Source organism: Lissotriton vulgaris, chromosome 9, assembly GCF_964263255.1.
Source record: "Lissotriton vulgaris chromosome 9, aLisVul1.2, whole genome shotgun sequence".
Classification (NCBI taxonomy): domain Eukaryota; kingdom Metazoa; phylum Chordata; class Amphibia; order Caudata; family Salamandridae; genus Lissotriton; species Lissotriton vulgaris.
In genome coordinates, this window is record NC_141697.1 from 1,065,785,328 (window position 1) to 1,065,811,008 (window position 25,681).

A 25,681-nucleotide genomic window follows, 5' to 3' on the forward strand; every position below is an offset into this window, starting at 1 on the left:
AGCCCACGGCATTAATGCCACGGCATTCAAATAAATTCTTAATCGTTCTACTTCTCCTACGCTAATTTTTATTCCAATCAGGACTCCTGATTGGAATTAGCGTCGGAGAAGTAGAACAAGGAGGACGCTGAAGGGGGTGGGAGGGAGCGGGGCTGGTCGGCTGTGGCAGCACTTACAGAGTTACAGCACACTAGAACTGTCTCACAGCAATAGTTAGTGCGCATGGGTGTTTTTGGGCTGATAATTTTTACGATCAGCCCAAACATGCGCACTAACTTTCCCCTTAAGAGACCGAGGGTTGCTTCATGCCTGTGGTATCCTGGTTTGGATGCCACGTGCCTTTCTTATTATCCTGTCTTGCTGCTCAGCCTATCTGGGTGAATGGTGGAATGTTGAGTGTGTGAGGTAATATGGAATGTGTGGTGTGCCTGTTGGATGTATGACAGTTGGAAGAGAGGGCTGAGCCGCAGCCCCCGGTCTCCTAATGGGCAGGGACTATCTCTACCCACAACCAATCCTGGCCCTGCTGGAGCAGCATCAATAGAGGAGTGCCAGTGACGTCGGGCTGTTCCTATTTTTTTAAGAGCGCGCCCGGGACCCCAGGAGCAGTCAAGCAGAGGCGGGCCGGACCGGTAAGTTTTCTTCTATATTATATTGTAATTTGAAACTTCCCTGCTCCCTCATAGAAAACCATCATTTTTTGCATATTAAGTCTAATTTTCACAAAAACTAAACTTGGAAAAAAAAATCACCTGCACCTAAATCCACCCTGGCTCATACACCCCAAATTTGGCACCAATATCAAGAGGTACCAGAGCGGACAACACCATTCCCCTGTAATTTCATCTGGAAAATACTAATGAACTATGCAGTTCTTTGACTGGGAGTCATGTTATTAATAGTGTTGATTCTCCATGTTTCTAGTCAAAGCCAACTCTGAATCTTGCAAAATGCTGCGTTTCATTTACCTACCTTCTACTATTGTGTTCTGTGTGATGTCCTGTGTGCTTCTGTTGTAGTCTGTGTGTTGTGGCACGTATTCTCCCAACAAGTCACCGGTCGAATGATGCTTGTGTAATGTAACTGATGCTTATGTAAAGTGTTCCATGACCTTTTACGGCTCACCACTTTCAAATCTGACCAGCCGCCACTGCTTAGAGCTTTGCATCATGGATGTACCAAGTTGCGTGGTGCAAACATGAAGCAAAGCTCTCATAATGTAACTGGAGAATATATATCCCCTGCACTTCTCCAATCCCTTTAGTCTCTGTTATATGCAAAGTCACAAAAATGCTTATTAATGAGGTAGGAGGTAATTCAGTTTCTACTGTGGCTACATCATTCTCTTTCCAAAATGTAGATTGTCTTGCAAAGCCATCACGTAAAAAAAACATTGGCTGGTTTTCAACCAGACCTATCCACGTCAAGTCAAGTCAAGTCATAACATTTATATAGCGCACTACATACCCAGAGGGTTTCAAGGCGCTTAGGAAGGGGAGTAGGATTATTTGTCAAATATCCACGTTTTAAGCTGCTTTCTGAACGCTAGGTGATTCTGGGTGAGGCGAAGGTAAGCGGGGAGTGAGTTCCATGTTTTGGCAGCCAGGTAAGAGAAGGATCTGCCTCCCATGGTGGTCTTGTTGATGCGAGGTACAGTGGCGAAGGCTTGGCTGGAAGAGCGAAGTTGGCGGTAGGGGGTGTAAAAGGACAGTCGAGAGTTGAGGCACTCTGGTCCGATGTCGTAGAGTGATTTGTGTGCGTGGGTAAGCAGTCGGAAAGTAATCCTCTTATTGACGGGTAGCCAGTGGAGGTCTTTAAGGTGGCCAGAGATGTGTTCGTTGCGTGGGATGTCTAATATGAGCCTGGCTGAGGCGTTTTGGATTCGTTGTAGTTTCTTCTGGAGTTTTGCGGTAGTACCTGCGTAGAGGGTGTTTCCGTAGTCCAGTCGGCTCGTGACCAGAGCGTGGGTGACTGTTTTCCTTGTTTCGGAGGGGATCCAGCGAAATGTTTTTCTGAGCATGCGAAGAATGTTATAGCAGGAAGAGGATACGGCGCTGACTTGTCTGTTCATTGAGAGTGAAGAATCCAGGATGACGCCTAGGTTCCGTGCGTGGTCTGTCGGGATGGGTGCTTTTCCGAGGGCTTCCGGCCACCAAGAGTCGTCCCATGCAGAGGGGGATTTACCTAGGATGAGGACTTCTGTTTTGTCTGAGTTCAGTTTCAGACGGCTTTGTTTCATCCATTCGGCGACTTCTTTCATTCCCTCGTGTAGGTTAGTTTTGGCGGTGCTGGGGTCCTTGGTGAGAGATAGGATCAGTTGAGTGTCATCCGCGTAAGAGATGATGTTGAGGTTGTGTTGGCGGGCGATGGCCGCGAGGGGGCTCATGTATACGTTGAAGAGGGTGGGACTGAGTGAGGATCCTTGTGGTACGCCGCAGATGATTTCTGAGGCCTCGGACTTGAATGGTGGGAGGCGGACTCTCTGCGTTCTTCCGGTGAGGAACGAGGTGATCCATTCCAGTGCCTTTCCTTGGATTCCGATGTTTCTGAGGCGTTGTAAAAGGGTGCTGTGGCAGACTGTGTCGAAGGCTGCAGAGAGGTCGAGGAGGATGAGGGCGACTGTGTCTCCATTGTCCAGTAGAGTTCGAATGTCGTCTGTTGCTGCGATGAGGGCGGTCTCAGTGCTGTGTTTGGCTCGGAAGCCAGATTGTGAGGGGTCGAGTGATTTGTTGGCTTCGAGGAAGGCGGCGAGCTGGTTGTTGACAGCTTTCTCGATGACTTTGGCCGGGAATGGAAGAAGCGAGATGGGGCGGTAGTTTTTGAGTTCGGTGGGGTCTGCTGTTGGTTTTTTCAGAAGGGCGGTGAGTTCGGCGTGTTTCCAGTCTTCTGGAAAGGTAGCGGAGTTGAAGGAGCAGTTGATGACGTCTCGGAGGTGCGGAGCTATGACGGAGTCTGCTTTGTTGAAGATGTGGTGAGGGCATGGGTCTGTGGGGGATCCAGAGTGGATGGAATTCATCAGGCGGATGGTGTCCTCAGTGGAGATTGGGTTCCAGGCGTTAAGGGTGTTAACGGGGGGAAGATGGTAAGCTGATGGTAGGGTGGGTTGGCTTCCGGGTTGGTTGTCAAAGCTGTTGTGGATGTCAGCAATCTTGTTGTGGAAAAAAGAGGCTAGGGAATCGCAGAGGGTTTGAGAGGGGGTGATGTCGTTGGAGTTGGCCGAGGGGTTGGAGAATTCCTTGACGATGTTGAAAAGTTCCTTGCTGTTGTGGGCGTTGTTGTCAAGTCGATCTTTGAATGCTGTTTTCTTGGCTTTTCGGATCAGTTGGTGGTGAGTACGGATGGCGCTTTTGAAGGCGTCCTTGTTGCTGGTGGATGGGTCTTTTTTCCAGGCCTTTTCAAGGGAGCGGCACAGTTTCTTGGACTTCTTGAGGTCGTCGTTGAACCATGAGGCCTTCTTGATGCTAAGTTTGTGTTGACGTTTTTTCAGTGGTGCTAAGTTGTCGGCGGTGTTGGATAACCAAAGGGTGAGGTTGGAGGCGGCTTCGTTGGCGTTAGAGGAGAGGGCTGGGGAGGTATGAAGGAGCGATGTGGAGATCTGTTCTGTGGTGATTTTGTTCCAGTTTCTTTGTAGAGTTGGTTGGAGGTGGATGATGGGTTTCGGCTTGTTGTAGGTGAAGTGAACGCAGCTGTGGTCAGTCCAGAGGAGATCCGTGGTGTGGCTGAAGGAGACATGGTTGCTGGAGGTGAAGATGGGGTCGAGAGTGTGACCTGCGATGTGGGTGGGGGAAGTGACCAGTTGTTTAAGTCCGAGGTTGGCGAGGTTGTCCAAGAGGGTGGCGGTGTTGCGGTCGTTGATCTTTTCAATGTGGAAGTTGAAGTCTCCCAGAAGGATGTAGTCTTTGGAGGGGAGTGCGTGTGGGGTGATGAAGTCCGTGATGTCTTCACTGAATTTTGCGCGTGGTCCTGGTGGTCTGTAGAGGAGGGTGCCTCTGAGTGTGGTCTTGGGGTCGATGTGGATCTGGAAGTGAAGGTGTTCGGAGTTGGCGAGGTTGGCATCAGAGCTGGTTGAGATGCGGATAGTTTTCTTATGGACGATAGCGATTCCACCTCCTGTATGGTCGGTGCGGTCCTTGCGTGTGATCTTATAGTCATCAGGGATAGCGATGGCGATGTCAGGGGCGGAGGAAGCGTTCATCCATGTTTCCGTTAGGAAGGCGACGTCAGGAGAGATGGTGTCTAGTAGGTTCCAAAGGTCAATGGCGTGCCTGTGGACCGAGCGGGTGTTGAGAAGGATGCATTCTAGGTGGTTGGGGTCGGGAATCAGTGTTGTGGTCGTAGCGGAGAAGTTGTCGGTGCCGCTAAATTTGCAGGAGAAGCAGGAGAACGGTCCATGGGTGCGTCCAGGAGCGGCTTGGACGCAGGTGGGGGCGCGACCGGGGTTGAGGGCTAGGAGGGTGGCTGCATCGTAGGTAACGCGGGGGGGCTGGGCAGCGCGAGGGGCAGGGGGTCTGGCGCTGGGCGCGGTCCAGGCGCGGACGGGCGTAGACGGGCTTACCTTTGGCGCACCTTCGGCGCGGGTTGGGCGCGGTCGCTGCGCGTGATCGCTGCGCGCGGGAATAACTGTCATATGTGGAAGGTGGAGGGGGAGGGGCGAGGGCGTCTCAGCTGGGAGGCGGGGCGGGCTCGGGATGACCAGAACAACAACAACAACAATCCGACAAAATGGAGGCGGAGGGGGGAAATGCGCGCAAACAGGAAAAGTGGCGCTTTAAATAAATGCTAAAATGCAGTTTGAATGCAGCGTCTATCAGGCACACAGAAGGCAGCAATGAGTGGCAAAAAGCAAGGCAGCGCTTTAAATAAATGATAAAGCGTAGTTTAAATGCAGCGTCTCTCACGCGCACAGAAGGCAGCAATGAATGGCAAAGCGGCGCTTTAAATAAATGCTAAAATGCAGTTTAAATGTAGCGTCTATCGGGCACACAGCAGGCAGCAATGAATGGCAAAAAGCGAGGCAGCAAAGATACCAGTGACGCAGCAGGACACTGGGGAGCGACCACTCAGTCCAGGGGAAACGAGCGAGTCACGTCGGATCCAAATTGACCCGGTCACATGAAAGAATGTAATTGGACAGCACACCTGCAGCATTAACCCACGCCATCAACAGACAACAGACAATTCTTGGATTCTTTCTAATGTGTAAAACGAGGTTAAATAATATTTATAACATTTTGGAAATCTAAATGAGAAGGGCGCTTGCAAAGAGCCACCTGTTCTATCAGTTTGTAATAGGAATTCTCAAAAGCCCTTGATCCATTGGCAATCATGATGTGCTGTGCAGCAATGAGAATATAATTTAAGCCCTTGTCAAGGATAGTCCCTTCAGGATAATCATCTGATGTCAAATAACCCTCATGTTCTCCTCTTCACTCCTGCTGAATCTCTTTTAATTAGCCAATTTATAAATCATTCATCCTCAAAGCTGTTTCTCGAGTCTGTATGTCGCATACATGATAAATGACATGGATATCCTTGATTAATACTAAACCTTGCTTATTTTTCATACCTTAGTTGAGACGAAACTTGAAAAAGGTAAGTATCAAATGCTTCTCAACTTAAATAGGGCGTTGGCGATGTGCTTCTCTGGAATGTTCGTTTGAGCAAGTTACACTTGTTGTAAGTCCTGAATCTATGTTGAACTGACTGAGCAATGTCGATCTAGGCACACCCCCCGCTTCTTGCTGGACTCCACCACACATGTTGCATCATTTTTATTGACATTATATTTCACGTGAGCGCTCCGAAGTGGCTTAGGTGACATGAAGCACTTTATAAAATCATTAAATAAATACATACTAAAGAGCGCTAGATATAATGGCAGGTTTTCAGGAAGTGTTCACAGATATTTACAATTATGATCATAATCAGCCAACCAATTCATTTTTCCCGCGACTTTGATTAACTTTAATTAATAACTTCGTAATTAGTTAATAGACTAGGAAATGTTGCATGTAACCTGATTAAAACAGACCGCAAAAGGTTCGATTTGTATTACGAAAAGCACAGATAGTAATTTTCAAGTGCAACGAGATTTTGCATTTAGAATGCACCAATGTTTGTTGCTTTTCAGCTATGCTCGTTAGCCGGTAATGAGCCCTAATGGCAGTTCCTCTATATCCATTAAGTGCCGCTACATTGCATCATTTGTCTTGCCTGTTCTGCATGCACTTCTCCCTTAGTGGAGCATAAGCATTGTAAATGGTTTCAATCATATAACTAAATAATTTGGGAACAAGCACAACCATGCCTTGTTAAAATGATATAATTGGCGACTGAAACTAAGCTTCATATTCTGTTGTTTGTATTATGTGTTGGGTGATAACATATCTATAACGACGATTTTCTGAAAAGAAAATGAACTGCTGAGCGAGGTTTGCAACAATGCACCATATCATGGTTGGTGCACAGAGGATGTTCCTCAAGCATTAATCTGTGATAAGCAGTGACAGTGTGTAATATCCACAGATTCAATGTCAACCTTTCTTGCTAAGTTTGAGACCACTAAACTGTTTCCCCCTCAAGTCAAGGTGGATTTCACTTCTTTTGCAGCAGAATTGGTGATAATCAGAAGCTAGTAAGAAGCATCTTTTGAAGATCTAAGGACCTGATTCACAACGGGCCTCCACACTGGTGGCGGAAGCCCCGCAGTTGTGGTGGAGTCTCCGTACTCAAGGCAGATTCTTCGCAATCAGAATTTTCATTGCGGAATTCAGCTCCGACTGGGGGGTCTCCACCACAACTGCGGAGTGTCCACCACGAGTGCAGAGCCCGTTGTGAATCAGGCCACGTATATATGTAATTTTCATAGTCAAGGAGATATGGAATCAAAGCCCATATAAAGGTTTTCTGACAAGAAGGTGAAAGTAAATTAACGTTTGTGTGGACAGGAAACCTTGCTTATTTGGGTAAGCAACACAACTTAAAAAATAATTCCCAGTGGAGGTCGTCTGCTCAGAAAAATATAAAGACAATCAGCCTGATTCATCAAGCCGAAATGGGCTCGCAAAGGGCCAGATTCTGAGAATCTGGCCCTTTGCGAGCGCTATTTTTGCATTTGGGATTCATCATCCCAAATGCAAAAATCGGTAATAGCGATTTCGCAATTTTGCGAGGAATTACATTTAAGGAATCTCTATTTGAGATTCCTTAAATGCAATTCATCATCCATTTAAAATGTGCGAATTCGCAATTTCGGCCCGCTATTTACCGCGAGGTCAAACCTCGTGGTAAATAGCAAAAACTTAGAAAAATGCTTTAAAAGCATTTTTCTAAGTTGCATGTTGCACACACACATGTCCTTTGGACATGTGTGTGCGCAACACCTGTTTCAATTTGCATTTAAGGGGTGCTACAGGGTGTCCTTTGGACACCCCTGGCACCCTTTAAATCGCTATCTTATTTGCGATTAGCTAATTGCTAATCGCAAATAAGGAATACTCCCCATTCATTCCTATGGGCCTTTTGGCCCATAGGAATGAATGGGAAGTTATTCCTTATTTGCGATTAGCAATTTGCTAATCGCAAATAAGGAATGTGTAGGAATCGCAATTCTTTTTGCGATTCCTACATGAATCCCGTTTTGCGAGTCTGTAATAGCGAGTCCTTATGAATCGCTATTATAGACTCGCAAAACGGGTCTTTGATGAATCAGGCTGTATGCTCCTAAATTTAGCAAAAGTAGATTTCAGATCACTGTGAAGTCTGAGGTAAACATCTGCATAGGCAATAAAGGTTAGATCAAAATGCTTAGTTCTCTGGCCCCAAGAGCTTCTACATAAATGTTGAAGAATGCAGAGCTGAGGGCCAATCCCTCATGCACTTCATAGGCTAATTCGCAAAATGAAAAGGTGGCAGTGCATGGTAATGAAAGTAAGTAATTGGCTTATGTTTTAGTCGTAGAGAAAAATGGATTGATTTTTACCCAGAAAAAGAGATGCAGGGACTAGAATATGTGGTCCTTGATTGGTACAAAAAAATTTACTAGTGCTATATCAGCAGAAGAGTAGTAATAGTGTGCATTAACTACTATTTTCTCCGGTCTTTTCCAATTAGTTCGAAAACTGGCAATCTCAAGTAAAAATGATGGGGTTGACATTGAAAGATGTCTAGGACACACTTTATTGAAGCAATGTTAATCCAAAATTCATAGACAATATAGCAATACTTGAACTGTTATCTAGAGTAATAAATAGCATTAGAAAGCTGAAACAAGATACAACATGTGTCAGTAGAGATGGGCAAATGCTGGATAGGAACAAACCAGTGATTACTCCAGAATACAGTGTGTGGATTATGAACAGAGACCAAGAAGGTCCTCAAGTGTGTGGCAGAGTGGAAAAATCATGGCAAATCAGTGGTGTTTCCGCCCAGCACAACAGATGGTTCAGCAATGTTATTTACCATGGGGAAAGGGGGTAATTACAGGGTGTTCAACAGTGAACCCTCAGCTGCCACTGCCACCAGAAACCCCTGACCTGACAGCCAATCCATCACAGAGCTGCAGGTCACACTGGGAGTGTGTCCCACCCTATTTAAGGCAGGGCAAATGCCATTAGGGTTCAATACTCGGGACAAGCATGAATGTTGGCCACACAGCAGGAGCCAACCCTACCACAAGGCTTAAAGTACCAAAATATCATTAACTGTCAGCAGAGCCGATTGGTCTATTACTTTCCACCTGCAGATGACACAAATTGACAGCATCCAGTGTGGAAATACATTGCACTACATCATTCTATGTTCAAATAAACTCTGCCGCTACTTTTTGCCAACTCAATTCTTGAGGCTCCCAATAAAACCCAGAGGGTCTTTAAGATAGTAGATGAATTGACCAATCCAGATTGCTGAAAAAATAAAACTATCGCAACCCAAGAACTATGCGATAGCCTAGCTTCTTTCTTTGAGTAGAAAATCTCAAAAATAATTAGAGGGTTATCAGAAAGTAAGGACATTTCATGTGACCCTGTATTGGAGATACATACACAGCTATTAGCCTATCAAACGGAAAAGAAGCATATGAGAACAGACTTGCTATTTTTAACCAGTTTAGTACACCCACAGAAGAAGAGTTTCTCAAGCTTGCCATGAGTACTAAATCTGGGTCCCCAATGGACCCTCTCCCCCACAAGGTCTGGAAGGAGTATGGCAGGGAGCTATTACCACAGCTCCATCAGATCTGTAGTCAATCTTTGAACAGTGGAATAGTTCCTTCTTGCTGGAAACAGGCGATGGTGACACCTTTATTGAAATAATCCACCCTTGACCCTCAGTGCCCTAATAATTATCGACCTATTTCCCTCCTCCCATACCGAGTAAAAAATCTTGAACGGCTGGTCAGTAAAAGCCTTTCCCAATTTCTGGAAACCAACCGAGGACTGGAAGACTTACAATTTGGTTTTCGACGTGGCCATGGGATGGAGACAGCTCTAGTAGTCGTCTTAGATGAACTTAGAATGCAGGCAGACAATGGCCAGTTGACCGTCCTGATCCTCTTAGATATGTCTGCCGCATTCGACATGGTCAACCATAGAATATTACTGAGACGGCTAGCTGACCTTGGGCTGGATGGTCTGGCCTTTAACCACTTGGCTGCTAAGTCTATTCCCGTCCTGCGCTGAGATTTCATTTTTCCCATTACTCAGGACGAGCTGGCCTTGTCATGAGCACAGCTCCAGTGTGCCTCATGATGAGCTCACCTTGTCATGAGCATGCAAGAGGTTAACTAGCTTCAGTCTTACCTGGAAAATAAGCAACAAGCTGTGGCCCTCCCCCTTTTTGTTCTGAGTTCAGAACTGTCAAGCATGGAGTTCCTCAAGACTCGTCTATCAGCCTGATCCTTTTTAATATCCATTTGAGACCATTGATTACCATTATTAAATCATAGAACATCAAGCTGGTGAATTATGCTGATGACACGCAGCTTATCCTGTCTCTAAAAGGCAGAGAGTCCACATCACTCAGTAGCTTCCATGAATGCATGCAGAAGACTGCTAGATGGCTATTGTACAACTCTCTGCAGTTTAATGGTGGGAAAACAGAAATTTTACACTGCACTGTGAAGAAAATCCCTCATCCTCTTCCAGACATTTTCTGGCCCATTCAGGCAGATACGCCTGCCAGAACCAGTGGTAGCAGTGCGCAACTTGGGGGTAGTTTTTGATGACAAGCTGAGCCTGGAGAAACCTGTGAATAAGACACTTGGAACTTGTTTCTCACTCATAAAGGCTCTGCGGAAATTTCTCCCCATGCTTCCTTTGGCTGCTAGGGTTCTAGTAGTTAGAAGCGTTATTTTAAGCCGGCTGGAATGCTGTAATGCCTTGCTCCTCAGTTGGCTTTAAAGAGGACCGGAGGCGATTCAGCATCTGCGGCTCTTAGTGATCTTCACTGACTCCCTCAAGCTCAGAGAATCCAGTTTAAATCACAATGTACTGTTTTAAGGCCCTTTAAGGACTTGGACCCCTGCAGTTGCAGAAATAGTTTGCCTGGCATGCTCCATCACATCTTCATTCTTCTACTGCCCACCTGGTCTGTACCACCAGAATAAGAACCTCTAAGTTTGGGGGGAGAGCCTTCAGCTGGCGGCCGCCCATCTGTGGAACAATCTTCCGCCTGATAATAGACAAATAGGAGAATAACTTCAATTTAGGAAAAAAACTTAAAACTTATCTCTTCCCTAGGAGGTAGTGCAGGCTGTACATCCGGGGGGAAAATATTTGAATGTAGAGGAACTGCTATCAGTCAGCGCAAGGATACACATGGGGTGATAGTGCGCATTAGAAATTCTTATTTCCTTACATTACATTACATTACTTAGTGTAAGACCTACCAGGAGTGTTAGGCGTTGGCTTTCTCCTTCTTGCCCTGTGGAGGTTTTCCTAGGATTTCCCTATCCTTTCAGGAGACGCAACGCTGTCCACTGAGTTGAGACATTTTCACAATGACACTCTTCTGGAGCATCAGGCACACACAATCTCGCAGGTTAACAAATTATAAATTCTGTCTGGCCCCACTCTTCCAGGCAGAGATGGGTTACTGTTTCAAGTCTTTGTCTACTCAGGGTAGGGGTGGGCGGACATCTCCGTTCCGCCCACGGAATGTGCAGAGATTTGCCCCTTTTGCCTTGCGCAAAGAAGGCGGAGAAACAAGGCAAATCGACGGCACATTCGGGGGCAGAACGGAAGTTGGCCGCCCGCCTCCTGCCAGCCTCCCGCCCGCGTATTAAATGATATTTAAAAGCCTAAAATTAAATTTAAAATAAAACTTACCCTATTGCGGGCGCATCCTTGCTCATCGCGGCTTCAAATGGGAACTGCGCATGCGCGGGAGCCTGCGGGCGGGAGGCGGGGGGAGGCGGATGGCGAGCGGGAAGCGGGCGGGAGGCGCGTAGCGGAAATATGCAGAGAGGCACGGAGATTGGTTCAATCTCCGTTACTAGATTGCTTCAATCTCCGTTACTCTCCGCGAAAGTCCCTTCCGCGACTTCCGCCCACCCCTGGTGTTGGATCAGTAAAAAAGCCATCTATACAGGTGGTAAATGTTACGTGAAGAGGGCACTGGCATGTACAGCACTGCGAAATTACAGATGCAGTAATACATTTAAAAAGATGTACTACCATTAATGTCCCTTTTTGCATGCCCCCCCCCCCCATGTTTTGCTGAATTGGATTGCAGGTTTCTAGACTCCATACACTGGGACTGTATGTACTCTGACCTCTAAAATATGATAAATTGCGTAATCCCTGATTGGCATATTTAACACTCCTATAAGGCCATAGTATACGGTATAGAAACTGTTCCCATGGAATTTAAATGTAAATGTACCTGAAGACTGCAGCACTTATGGTGCCATTCACTAGTTTTACAAGGAGAACATGGCTTCAGGCCTACCATTGTAGTATGATTGCTTCCGTTAAACATACAGTGCGACTCATTCAAATAACCCTTTTCTACAAGTGAAAACCTATCTTTCAAATAGTAGTAAGTCACCCTTATGTAAGCCTTGCAGCCCACAAGGTAGGGTGCATGGTATTTAATAGCCGGACTTGTAAAAAATTAATTATACCATTTCCCTATAGTGACACGGCCCTAGAAGCTATTTTCATGTGGCAGGCCTAGCTGTCCTGAGTAGCAAACCAGAGTACAGATTAAAATACAAAAATTGGATTTAGGGAATGGGACCAAGTAGAAAATAATGAAACCACTATTTTTAATAGTTACTTAAAGGGAGATAACTTTCAGAAAGGTACTGTTAAAACCCTTTCAGATGAACACTGAGCAAGCCGGAGTTAGTGGGCCCAACTGTGGAGAGTAGAGCCCTTTTACTCCCAGGGCCCAACCTACTATGGGTCCTGATTAACTGGGCAAAACCTTATGCTGTTGATCACTTGACTCTCAATGGCAGAGTGGGTTGAACAGTCAGCAGCTTTTTGAGAGGGAGGTAGGGGCGTGTCATACAAAGACACAAGACTCAAAGTTTATAATGACACAAGCATAGAGGCAACACACTAAATAATATCCATAGTCACTTAAGGTTAGTGCACTAGCACTGTCCTGGGCAGTATCCTTGAGCCCCTTAATACCTTTCTAGTGAGACTGGTTATTCCCCATTTGATACAATTGAAGACATTTATGTAAAGACCACAGAAGTCACTATTTGACAAATCATAAATTAGGAATTAGGAGTCAACTTCAGCAGCGCTATAGGCTAAGTTCCAGCAAGCCCCCACGAGGCTACTGGCATCAAACAGTCTTGCCCAACTCAATGGCAGCTGTCAAGTGTGGGAGGACCGTGAGCATCTCTGCTGATGCTGAGCATTCGCAACCTCTTGCAGCCTTTCTCCTTCAGTGCCTGGACATTCTGCGTCCAATGTCCTACCTCACTTCTCACAATCAGTAAAAGCTTATCATAGTTGCCTGGGCATGATGAACCAGGCAGCTGTGAGGCCCAATCCTCCATGGTGGTCTGCTCCTGGCACACAGTGTAACCAATTGTCTCTATTTAAGGGCCACTGTCCTTCATTCACAGTGGCCCTTCTTGCTGCACTAGGGTCACCGGCTTGCCTCTGCACAAGGACAATAGCCCTTACTTCATTGTGGCCCCACCTCATACATGGTGCTGCCGACTTATTTTGCACAAGGACGACAACCCCTACATCACGGTGGCCACCACCTTGCATACATGAGTCACTGACAGGTTCTATACAAATGTGAAGGTCCTTACCCTAAGGTGATCTCATTCGGGCACATAGACCTTCGCTGATTTCATTGGTGCAGCTGTCCTGCCCAAACTGGGCATCTCACACTTCAATCACTGGGATCCAGTTGACAGGATCCCATTGGGCCTCTCTCTTTACAGATGCTCTACTCCTCCTTCCATTGTCGTCTGGTCTTGGCAGGCAGACAAGATGCTGGTGCTTCATGCTCAATGCAAGTGGTCTTGACTTTATGGGTGATGGCCCCCCAGCAGTGATTCTAGCAGACCTTGGTCCCTAGTCCTGACTCCAGTGCTAGAAGTCATGGTTATCTTCTCTTCTGTTGAACGTTGCTGTTGAACAAAGTGTGGAGCACAAGTATATGATTTAGTGGCTCATCCTTTGAAATTTATGTTGTGGGTGTCAACTCTTTTGCAGTGCTCTCTCCTCTACACTGCCCTTTGTCAAAGGGACCATCTGCCACAACAGGAGTGGCTCCATTTCTGATTGACCCTCAATACTGGCCAACAGAGTAACCAAGGATCACACATAGCTGTCTGCCTCCACTGAAATGTGCTTCATAATGGTTCAAAAGTCTAAGCCTTCCTCTTTATCAATATTCCCTGGTCCAGTGTGCCAACCTTATCAGTCCCACTATCTCTCTGACAATGTACCCATGCCCTACTGACCAGTAACTCTTCCTGGAATCAAAGAGGCCTTTGATGTGCACAGAGAAAGCGCGTCTCCCCTCTTCTCCAGTGTGTGTGTGTTCTAGCCCTCAGGAATGTCAGCAAACCACACCTCCTGTCTGGGGATTGAAGTCCTCACATCAATAAGACTTTTCAGGCCCTGGCTTTCCAAAATATAACCCACAGGCATACATGCTAGATACCATACACAAGCACACACATGCATCCCAGCATCCACATGTAAGCACCACACACTGTCCAGTGCTATACAACATTCATGCAGGCTAAGGGTTTTTTAAATACATAGCCTTGGAATTTTACATGAGTAGGCCAGTAGACACCACTCCCATGATACAGGTAAAAGGGCCTGTTTTATGAAATACAAATGGGTTCACTGCAACCACCATGCTTGTGTCACTTAGGTCCTGGTAAGGTCAGCAGTGCTCTACCATCACAAGGGTAGAGCTGGTGAGCCCCTTCGGGTACAATAAGACCACATCACAGTGAGAAAGATCTAGGTCAGAGAGCACACACATGATCCATATCTAAGCATCAATAATCATTACCAGGGGTTCAGATATCTATGCAGCTGGGAAAACTCAGGGTAGGGGTTCACATCTGTGACCATGCAGAGGACATTTCCATCCTGACAGTTACCTTTTACCTGCCAGAACTATCAGAAGGCTAGTTATCATTAGCCTCTGCCCAATCCCAGTCTGTACTTAGCCTGGGAAGAGGTGTGACATTCCTCCTAGGAGAAAACAATAAGCAGAACTGAATGGGCAGCAATGGCTCTTCTGAGCTCAATAGAGTTGGCGGGATGAGGCGGTGCCCATTCTGTTGGCACCCTAGCGTGAAACCATGCATGACAAGACTGTACGCAATGTTTCATGTCCTTCAAAGGGAGAAAACAGGATGCCAGGACAATTCTTGTGTATCCCATGTGAAGGACTCCACTTTTGTCCTACCAGATTTCTGTCTCTGGGTTTTTGTGGGTTGGGTGCTTGCTTCAAAATGGATTTTAGTAAGTAAGTAAGTATGTAAAAGTTTTGTAAATCGCATTCATTCTAAGGTGTCTTAGTGCTAAAGTTGCCTTTACTAATCACATGGGGAAGGGAGAGAACAGGCTTAAACCTTGGATACAAATAGCCATGGTTTTGAAGATTTCCTGAACACCTGCCTGTTAGTTTGAGCCCTCAAAGTAAGTGGCAAGATTGTTCATGGTCTACAGGCCAAGTGGAAAAAGCTGCTGTCCTATACCCCCCCCCCCCCCCAACCTTTACTGTCTTGGCCCTAGGGATGACAAACAAACAGGTGGTGGATGATCTAAGGTTACGTCATAGAACATGCCACCTAAGGAATTTTTTTAAGTGAACATGGCCGGAGACATGGAGGGCCTTGTGAACAATGTACAAAGACTTAAATGTAACCCCCGCCTGAACAAGCAGCAAGTGCAAACCTTAATACTTTTTGACACAGGGCTGAATTTGGGAATTTTGAGCAGTAAACATGCTGCTGCATTTTGAAGCGATTGTAGCTTCCGTTGCATCCACTTTTTTGCTCCCAAATAGGGAGCATTACAATAGGCTATCTTTTATAGAACCAATGCTACAATCATTATTTACTGTAGATTCAAAGGAACGAAAGGAAAGATCTTTTTTAGAATCCTCTAGGTGTAAAAAACAAGATGTAGTGAGATCAACCTGGTGAGAAAAGGACAACTGATCTTCTACTGGGACTCCAAGCCTTTTTTCTTTTTTCATGGGGGAAGGACAAGGTCCAGCCACACACGGCCAGCAGAAGTTGTTCCGAAATGAGATGTAATTTCCAAACAGCAACACCTCAGTTTTTTCAGTGTTTAACTTTAAACAGTTTTCCTGCATCCATCTAATGATGTGGGCCATACAGTTGTTACATTTCTTCGCCAATTCCTCTTGCTTGGATGATATTGTCACCACTATTTGTGGTGTCATCCACATAACAGATAGCCATAAAACCACGTGAGCAAATGAGTTTTGCTAAAGGGGTTACATAGACATTAAACAGGGTTGGGGATAACAATGATCCCTGAGGCACCCCCAAGGTAGAGCAAAGGAGTGGGATTTATATCCGCCCAGCAGTACAGTTTGCTCTCTGTTTGATAAAAATGATCTGATAATACTCAGTGCCCCACCCGTAATCCCCATTTTGGCTAATCGCTGAATAAGAACTAGATGGTTTACAGTTTCAAACACAGATGAGAGGTCTAGTAAAATGAGTATTGCCTTCTCTCCCCCATCTACCTGAATGCAGATCTCCACAGTGGCTGCAATTAGAGCTGACTCTGTACAATGCTGAGGCTGAACGACAAGTTGTGATGTATCCAACTTGTCATTTGACTCTAAGAAATCTACCAAATCTTCATTTACATCATAGATACTCAGAAACATTACCCAAGGGGACACATATTATTGTATTAGGTGAGCCTGAGGACTGCATTGATGATAGCAGAATGGGAGTGGGGTTTTGTGAGTAGTAAAATGTTGCAGGATACTGTATTAAATTATTTTCCGTTACCTCAGTTCGTTCAAAAGCTTCTCCATTTACTTAACATCTTTTTGAATGTTAGTGCACTCTGAAATAAACAGCAGCCTGGTGCTGCTTTTAACCAGGGGGCTGCATCTAAATGTCAGAAGGGCCGCTGGTGGCCCCGAGATGTACTTTGAGTATCACTGATTTAGAGCTTGTTCTAGGATTTGGGATGGAAACGGAAGGCAGGAGATAGGACAGTAGTTTTTCATCCCTGTAGGGTCTTGCGAGGGTTTTTGAAGATTGGAGGAACTAGTGTTTTTTCCAGTTCTTTGAAAGAACCCTAAACCAAGAGTGCTATTTAAAAGCAATGCAAGATGGCGTGCAATAGTGTTAGGGACCATGTAAAGAACCAACACCGGACAAGGGTCCAGTGTGGATCCAGATTTAGTTGATACTATGAGCCCCTCCATTCTTTCAGGTGTCAACTGAGAGAAATGTTCTAGGCAAGCCTGTGTAATTTTAGTATTATAGTCATGGCAAGCCAGTTCGTCTAGACTATGTACATTTTGATAAACAGAAAACTCTTCGTGTATGACTTTTACTTTGTTGCAAAATAAATCTGCACGTTTTTTGCAGAAATCTTGGTCGGGAGTAAAAAATTGTGATTTTGCTAAAACAATTGCTCCTTTATTTTCTTCAATTATTATTATGTAAATGTTCTTTTCCTCCAAGGAGTAATCTTTCCTCCATCTTCGTTCTTGGGCGCTACACCTCCTCTTAAGTTACTTCAGCTCAGCTGTATACCAAGGAGCTGATGGATGTTTCCTATGGTTTAGTCTGTGTTTTTCTTGGGCAAGCTTGGTGACCGCGGAGTTAATCTAGCTTGCAAAATTAAGGGCTGCTGAGTCGATATCAGTTTCTAACCAAGAAGTGTGGAAATGTAAAGCCATATCTAGTGTTAGATGTTGGAGGACCCTCAGATTTCCATAATACACTCCACACTCACACCCCCAGCTTTTGCCCCAATGGTTAACCTGGAATATGACTTTCACCATCCTAAAAATGCCCAGACACAAGGCCTTTTGTGCTTGTTTGCTGTAAGGCAAACAGGATCTACTGAAATAATGGGTAGGGTTGCTCCTAGGAACTTTAACCCCATTGGTTAAGGAGTGCCCGGGAGTCATCCCCACCAACTAGGTAGTGCGAAGAATAAATGTGGTACTCTAAAGCACCCCATGAGATCACTGCTGAAGTTTATGAAAGGATACCAGGTGGACTTAACCTGCTGTACTTCACATGTGCCACCTGTGAGAAGGACCTGAGAAGGTTGGACATGCTTCCTATTGAAAGGACAAATAGATCTCTAAGGATTAAAGGCTGATCCCCTGGGTGGTTTCAGGAACATTAAAATGCTGAAGAAGAAATTCCTGTGAATAGTCCCAGCTAACCAGGGGCAACTGGACCTGGACTGCAGTTTACTTTTGCACTCTCCCTCATGCCCCAAGAGTCTCCGAGAGCTCTCCCTGATATCTTGGGGTCCTTGGAAGTGTAATCATGTCTATCTTTGGGCACCAAAGTAAATTTGAATAATTTTCCAATACCTTTTGCTCTGGAACTCCAGAGCTTCAAGGTGACCAGCAGTGAAAAGCATCCAACCAGCAGTTTCATGGCATCAGATTGAATTTCAGGTTTGTAGCACTTGGAGAATTATTTTTCGTTAGTAAAAAAACTGTCCCTTTTCCAGATTCGGGCATTACATTTTTTTAAACTTTTCTACTTCCATGCCAAAACAGGGCCAATCTACTTGTAGTACCAGACCTGGGTCCCATCGCAGTCAGCCTCAAATCGTGCCTAGGTCCTGGCCTACTACAAACATTGACCACAATTGGTGCTTTGCACTTCTTGACAGTATTTTCTCCTGCATCTTAAAACACATCATACCTCTGTTTCTCCTTATTGGATTTTCTACGTTTTGGTAGTCTTTTGCTACTTAAATATTTCTCTCTTTTTATAAAATGAAGTGAGATGTTTATTCTGTTGTGTTTTCAACTTAACAGTTTTAGTACTTTTAAATACTTTACACATTTTCTTAAGGTTAAAACTGGCTGCCCTGTGTCACAGCTACCAGGGGTTAACTACAGATTAAAATTTCAAACACCTTGGACTGGACGTAAAAAGATTGTGACTTTATAACTTGCGGTGGACAACAAACCACCCAAACTAATAAACCACTTTGTCACAATTAAGAAGAGTGGATCAGTCAGCTATAGCCAAGTAGTTTAGGAGACACAGTCAAAATGACAGTTTGCCATTTTTAAGCTCTCCTTCATCAAGCAGTAAGGACATTTTTAGATATATGATTGCAATCTGGCACCTACTTGTGGAGTAAGATATCCGCCTAAACTGGCCTTAATGTAGCATCAGCCATGAATTTAGCAAACTTCAAGGGGCTTGTGCAGAATGCATGTGGAATTAAGAGGCTGACACCAGACGTGTGTTGTAAGTTACAAATGTGAGTCCTGAATAATTTAAAAGTTAGATCACTGCCTGGCCTGACTTCTTTTAAAAGCAATCTCAGAAGAAAACAACAATAGATGGACTGTTTGTTTTCTTACTGTTTTTCCAAGACATTCACTCTCATGTAAAATCTCAGAGACATTGTAGAAGCAATAAACAATAGTTACATTGTCTGTTAAGATACAGCATACAGCACACATGCAAAAAGAAATAAGCCTCTACAAATTGTTTTTGTGCAGGAGGGTATTTCTTCTTGCACAAAACCTATTATGACCACAACGATGGTGCAAGGGTGCCTGCAGTGGCGCTATGCAGAGAAAAGGGTTCCAGCACTACAAGAGAGCAGAAGTGCACAATATCTTAGTAGATATGCCAGATTTCTACTTTATCACTGTTAGTAACTTCCCTTGCTGCACTGTGTTGCGTGCAATATCAATAAATAGGCCCCGCTGGTGTGCTATTCCCTCATGCAATATACATTCACACACCAATGCATAGTAAAATGTGTCACTTTAAGTGAAACAACACTACCCAAAAGCTGTGTAATTGTACATATACAGATAGATTACAGAATTTTTATGATCAAAGATATTGGTCCACCCCATATTTCATCAAGACGTTCATCAAAGAATCTTGTTTATCCAACAAACATTGCCAGATGCACATATTGAACAATGTGCTCTACAGTATCCCATAGTAACGGGTCATATGGCATTTAGACATGAAAAGGAAGTGCATATTTGAGGCAGAGATGGTGATGTTATTTCTGCATTTTCAAAACAGATCACAGTACGCTTGGAAGTTGCTGGATCTAGGGCAAGCATATTCATTTCCATATCAAATACATGTACACACTAGGGACGCAATCTTCTTACCATGAAGTGCCTAGCAAATTGATCTCATGAGAAATTTGAAAAAAATTGTATGCACATAAAATATACCAAAGGTGAATCAAAGAGAAATGGTGGCTGATGGAAGAAATATTTTTGACTAACAAGACCCGCAATTTAATGCAGTTTTAAATGCATTGCAACTTTCTACATTACTGGGACAATTCTACATTTCAGCGAAACACAATACACAATTGGAAATACGTTCAGAATAATGTACTCAGGCTTCACTGTGCATTACGAAAATCATTCGATAGCATTTTTTCAAAAGCTCACAAATATAACATCATTTAAAACTATAAAATAATAGTGCATAACAATTGTGGATTAAAAGTATTTTAAAAAATACTGAGAGGATCCTGTTCCACCTCCAGCACAAGGCCATAATTATTATCAAGGTACAGGTATTCAAAGTATCTAATAACATCCTTGTAACATAATATCCTTATAATATTATTCACTCAGAACAGACACATAATATATATGATACCAAAATGACAATACGATTTTGCTTTTGAAGCAGCCAGGGGGTGCATCGAATTTTAGAAAGGCTGTTTTTAAACAGGGTGAACTATTGACATCCTTTTTTTAGGGTAGAACATTTTAGTGCTTCATCATTTGTTTACAGTACAGCCAGTCAGTAGAACAGGCAATTTATGGAGATCCATTTGGGCATACAGAATTTATGTGAAGTAGTGTGCTATAAGTAAGCATGGGCGGAAAATCCGTTTCGCTCGCGGATTTTGCGGATTTTCGGTAAATTCGCAATCCGCGAGATTCGCGAATCTCCCGCAAAATCCGCAAATCCGCGAGCAGCGGATTTTGCTCGCACTGCTCGCACTGTTCGCGTGAGTTCGCGGCTTCCCAGTACAACTTCGCGCCCCGCGAATAAGTGCAAAATTGCAGAAATACGATTTTAGCAAAACTGAAACTACTTACCAGGTTCAAAAGTTCAGGCTCATCATTAGTAGCCATTTCCTGTAGTGCTTCCTGAGGGGCCCCTCCAGAGTTCAGTTGCCAGTTGCAACTATTATGTGACCCTGCTCTGAACCTCAGAATAGTTACACATATGCCACAAAGGTCCTGAATTACAGCTAAGGGAGACAAGCAGGAGCCAGGCTGGAAGTTCAAATCCATTAATCAGCCCCTAATTCATTATTGTCAGTTGGGGCAGGGCAGGTGTTGTAACTAATTTTGCAACAATGAAAGCACTTAGCAAGTACAAAAGATCACTAATCAGGAAGCACTAAGGAAGCAGGTGCCAGCTAAAAAAATATTCTGTGACACATTAATCAGCCCCAAATTAATTCAGGTCACTTGAGGCAGGGAAGGTGTGCTTGCGTTGCCACAATAATGTACACTGACTGGACAACCAGAGGGTGCTGTGATGAAACAGAGGGTGGCATGGGTGGGCCAGAGGGTGGCATGAGTAGTCAGAGAGTGGCAGTGGTGACAGAGAGTGGCAGTGATGAAGAAGAGTGTCCCAAACAGGGTGGACACGTAGAAACAACAAGTTCGCGAAACTTGCGACCCGACAGGTAAGTTCGCAATTTGCGAAAGTGTACAAAACCCTCGCGAACTGGCAGAAACCCGCGCAAACACAAAAAAAAAAAAATCCGCAAATTTGCGAGAATTCGCGGATTTTGCGGATTGCGAGTTCGCAAATCCGCAAAATTCGCGAACGCGAGATTCGCAAAATTCGCCCATGCTTAGCTATAAGGTTATGTAAGATCGAAAGTCACGTACCATATGTGCATCACCTCCATTGTTATCTTTTATCTCCTAAATCCACACAGCTTTTTGCTAACAGTTTGTGCTATCCTTGATACTGCAGGATTCCACGTACTACAGATGAGGGGCTTCTGAGAGGCACCCTTATAGTACTGATGAGAGGGGGTTCCCTGTATTGGTCTTACAACTTATAGTCATGATGAGATAGTAATTAATAACTCATCTGCATAGGTATTGGTTGGTGTCTGCCTTATACGATTTAAGGTGCTGCAGCTGTGCAGAGGTGAAGCATCCCGGCTCCATTTTTAAACTAAATTCTATGCCAAGGACAAATTGGGCCAGTTCATGTTTTTTTGTTTTGTGAGATAGGGCCAAATTTATATTTTGGCAGTAAGAATACTCAATTGCACGGGTGACAGAGTATGCTTACCACCAATATAATGAATTTACATGTAGGATGATCTTTCGTTTAATCATAGTGGAGACAACTCAGTCTCCCTCTGACAACCTTGTGGAGTAAAGGCTATTGGTGGCAGACCTCTAATTCCACGCACCCAATTTACATAGGCAAAAGTCGGGATCAGTTTTCACTGCCAGCAGCTGCCAGGAAATCACTAGAGGAAAGGAGCAGTGAAAACTGCTATATGCTCCCCTAGCCATGGGATAGGACTTCCACAGCAAGGGGAGCGTTTTATTTTTTTATTTTCCAAGTGTAAGCTGGCAGTTTCAAAGTCATTGAATATATGTCAAATGCTGAATGAACTACCACTATATTATCCAACCCAAATTAGTTCTGTCTAAAAACTAATTCAACCATTGGACTAATACTGTTGCCCTGAAATAAGTAAACAGAGATATTCACAAGAACGTGTGTTAACTACCGCAAGAGTAGCGTAACGCAACTTTCAACCACGCAGCCCATCTCGGGAAAATAACCCTGTGTCAACATGGAATTCACAACAATACAGAAGCATGCGATAGTCATCAGATAACGCATCAAAAATCTGCGAGAAAATCAACACCACGCTCAAAAAATGCACCGCGACTGCAAAAAAACATTCGATGAGGCCAATCACGGTACAAAAATCTGAGAAAAAAACAGCCACAGTCCTGCAAATCCCATGCAGGGGCTTCTGTGTGTGGGGTGTGGATCATTCAGATGGTTCCTTCGCGCAATGTGTGGTGTGGGAGTCGTCCACATCTGCCATGGCATATCTCTCAGGGTGTTCCAGGCACGTTCAGTGGTGCAGGTGTCCTCTTGCCTTCAGCATTGGAACAATGGAGCTTTCATCCCTGAGGTTTGTCTGACTACTACTTCCGGTTTCAGAATGTGATGTTGCTTTGTGGCTGAGATTGGGACACAGCCTTGGGCTCATGTTGTACGGATGTCAATACACACACACGTTGGAATGTGGTGCCAGGTGCCCTGCAAGGCCTTGCGCTGCTTGTGCAATCTCACTCCATCTCTCTCCCTCCCTGCCTCTCTCCCTCTCTTTCCTTTGATGGGTGCATGGCACACCTTCTTCTGTTGGATCGTCTTCCAGGCTATGTCCAGTGTGGACCCACTAGGACTCATCCGAATGGTTGTTTTGTCTTTTGTTTGTATGGTGTTTTGTGTCAGTGATTGTATTGCTGTATGACTGGTGCTCCATTTTCTGGTGACGCATGTATGTTGATTTTCCTGCTTGTGCAACCCCAGGCAACATATTTGTTTTATGATTCGTGGTGTTGGTGTGCAGTGTCTTGGTCCGGGTTTGGGGGTGGGCCTGGGTGTGGTGTCGGTGGGTGTTGTGGCCCTCTTGGGTGTCCGTGCAGCATGTTCAGTTGCTCCATTGCATCTGTTTGTCTTCAGGTGTGGCTGTGGGCTGTGCTCCATTTTGTGGTGCAGACTGTGGTCGGACTGTACACCAGGTCAGAGCAGGTGTAAATTTCCCACTGCTAAAGCGGCTTAGCGCATGTTTTTTTGGGGGTTCTGTCTGGTCATTTTGAATGTTGTGGTGTGGTGTTGTCGCGGCTTTTGGCACGGAAATGCCTACTCTGCATCTCATTAGCGATATTTGCGGGGGTCCTCTGTTGTGATGTTTTTTGCGGCTGCTGTCGCGGGTAAACTGGTGCTGGGGGCTGTTAGCACCAGCTTGTGAATGGGGTGGTACATTTGTCACGACTTTGGCTGCGCAAAAGTACTATTAATTTGCAATAGCTCCTTGTTAATATCCCCCACAATGTTCTATGAACCTCTTAGTGAACATTTTCCAAGTAGAATCGAGCCGTGAAATGAGGCAATGGTTCTGAGGATAAGATTTATTACCTTTTGTGGATAGAGGGACCTCGAATTAGGAATCAAACCCGAAATGCACCAAGATTTATATAGCAGTAGTAAAAATCCATCCCATAAAATTGAGTTGTTTTTCAAAACTACATTGTTCTCTGATCTGGGCCTACTATCACAGAGTATGATATTTTCCTACTATATGGGGCTGTGCATTTAGAGAAAAGAGTTACACTATGTCCTTACATTTATCATAGAATCAACAAAGTTGCTACTACCAGCATAAAGCAAGGCAACATAATATACCATAATCTTCTCTGGAAAATACACTGTACATGTTTACTTTTGTATGTTAGTGGCCAATGTCATTATCTGCCCGAATCTTTACTTTCCTCTTCTTTTGCTGTACCATCTGTAAACAAAAAACAATTTCTCTTATGCTAAGAGTATCAATTTAGTTGAAGAAAATAGTTTCACCAGACGAGTATAGGGTGTACCACAATCCTCTTCAAAGTATGTTATCTATATAAATCTCTAGCTCCAATTTATTTCTGATTTGATTGACTCCGTTCTAGTGGTGTATGTTAGGGCATATGAGCAGGCAACCTTTACAAGGGAAGTACTCTAGGATATTTGCTTGCACGATCATGTTCAGATGATCTCAAGACTTGTCCTTTAAATAATATGTCTCCAAATTCGGCCATAGTGTCAAGAGCCAAAATATATTGTCTGCTTTAAAAGCTAATATATGTTTGTCAAGCAATAACCTTTTCAATGTAAGACTCATGAAAAGAAGACAGTTTAAATTACTCGATGTTTTTTGGGTCATCACAACAGCCTACTGATGGCAAGCAATAAGAAATCTGCTAATATATTTTAGATTTGGTATTTGGTATTTTTTACACTTTTTGAAAATTGAGTGCTGACTCTAGTCCTTCAGTGAGATATATGATAAGTTAATTAGGTAGCACATTAAATGGTAACTGTACCAGCATTGAAGCACTGGCCAGTTATGGAAATGCCAATTCCTGACGCTATGAAGAAGAATGTATTTGTTCGCCTATTGTTGAAACTTGATTCTGTGGCTTGGAGATTCACATTGGATTAACAAACAATTTTAAGCTGCATCCCATTTATCTTAAACTAGCCAAGTCAAATATTTTCTCAGGCCTGATGGTAGCAAATTATATAATTTTAAATGCATGTGAGCAGTTGAGTGGGAAACACATGCATCTGAAGTTAGGCATTAATGAAGTACTATTTCGGGAATGCTGTGAAATAGATTTACTTTCCTTCTATTTACAGATGATTACTGTGATAATTAACTCTACTGGGATTGGAATCCTTTCTAACTAGGCTGTTTTTAATGGCCCTGCTATAGGATTAGCTTCTGTTGGCATTTGAAAGGCTACCCATGACAAAAGATAGGACATGAGCCATAGCTGGAAGGGATTCATCTGCTTCTGTTCAGGCACTGTGAGCGGGCCACATCCTCACATCCTTTTCACTAGAGTGGTTTTCCAAGTCATAATGTTTGAAATATCTGCAGGAGACCTTGTCAGTTGTTTTCATGATGGAATAAGCTATACTTTAGCACTAAGGGAGTGTTTGTTTCCTGTTATGTGGTCTAGATGGAGAACTCTTGTTAGAAAGAGAGCACTATAACATATTTAGTTTTGCCACTGGTCCTCAATGAGTTTTAAACCTAACACACACAGCTATCGACAATCATTTAGATACAAGCAAATGCTAACCTGGGATGTATCTAACCTTCATTCAGGGATTTGTATCTGGGATGTATCTAACCTTCATTCAGGGATTTGT

The 25,681-nt window shown here is 44.2% G+C and overlaps 1 protein-coding gene across 2 annotated transcripts in view; it reads right to left on the minus strand.

Moving 5' to 3' along the window:
- Positions 1-25,681, minus strand: part of TAFA1 (TAFA chemokine like family member 1) — a 1,279,349-nt gene that overhangs the window by 425,601 nt on the left and 828,067 nt on the right. The window lies entirely within an intron of this gene.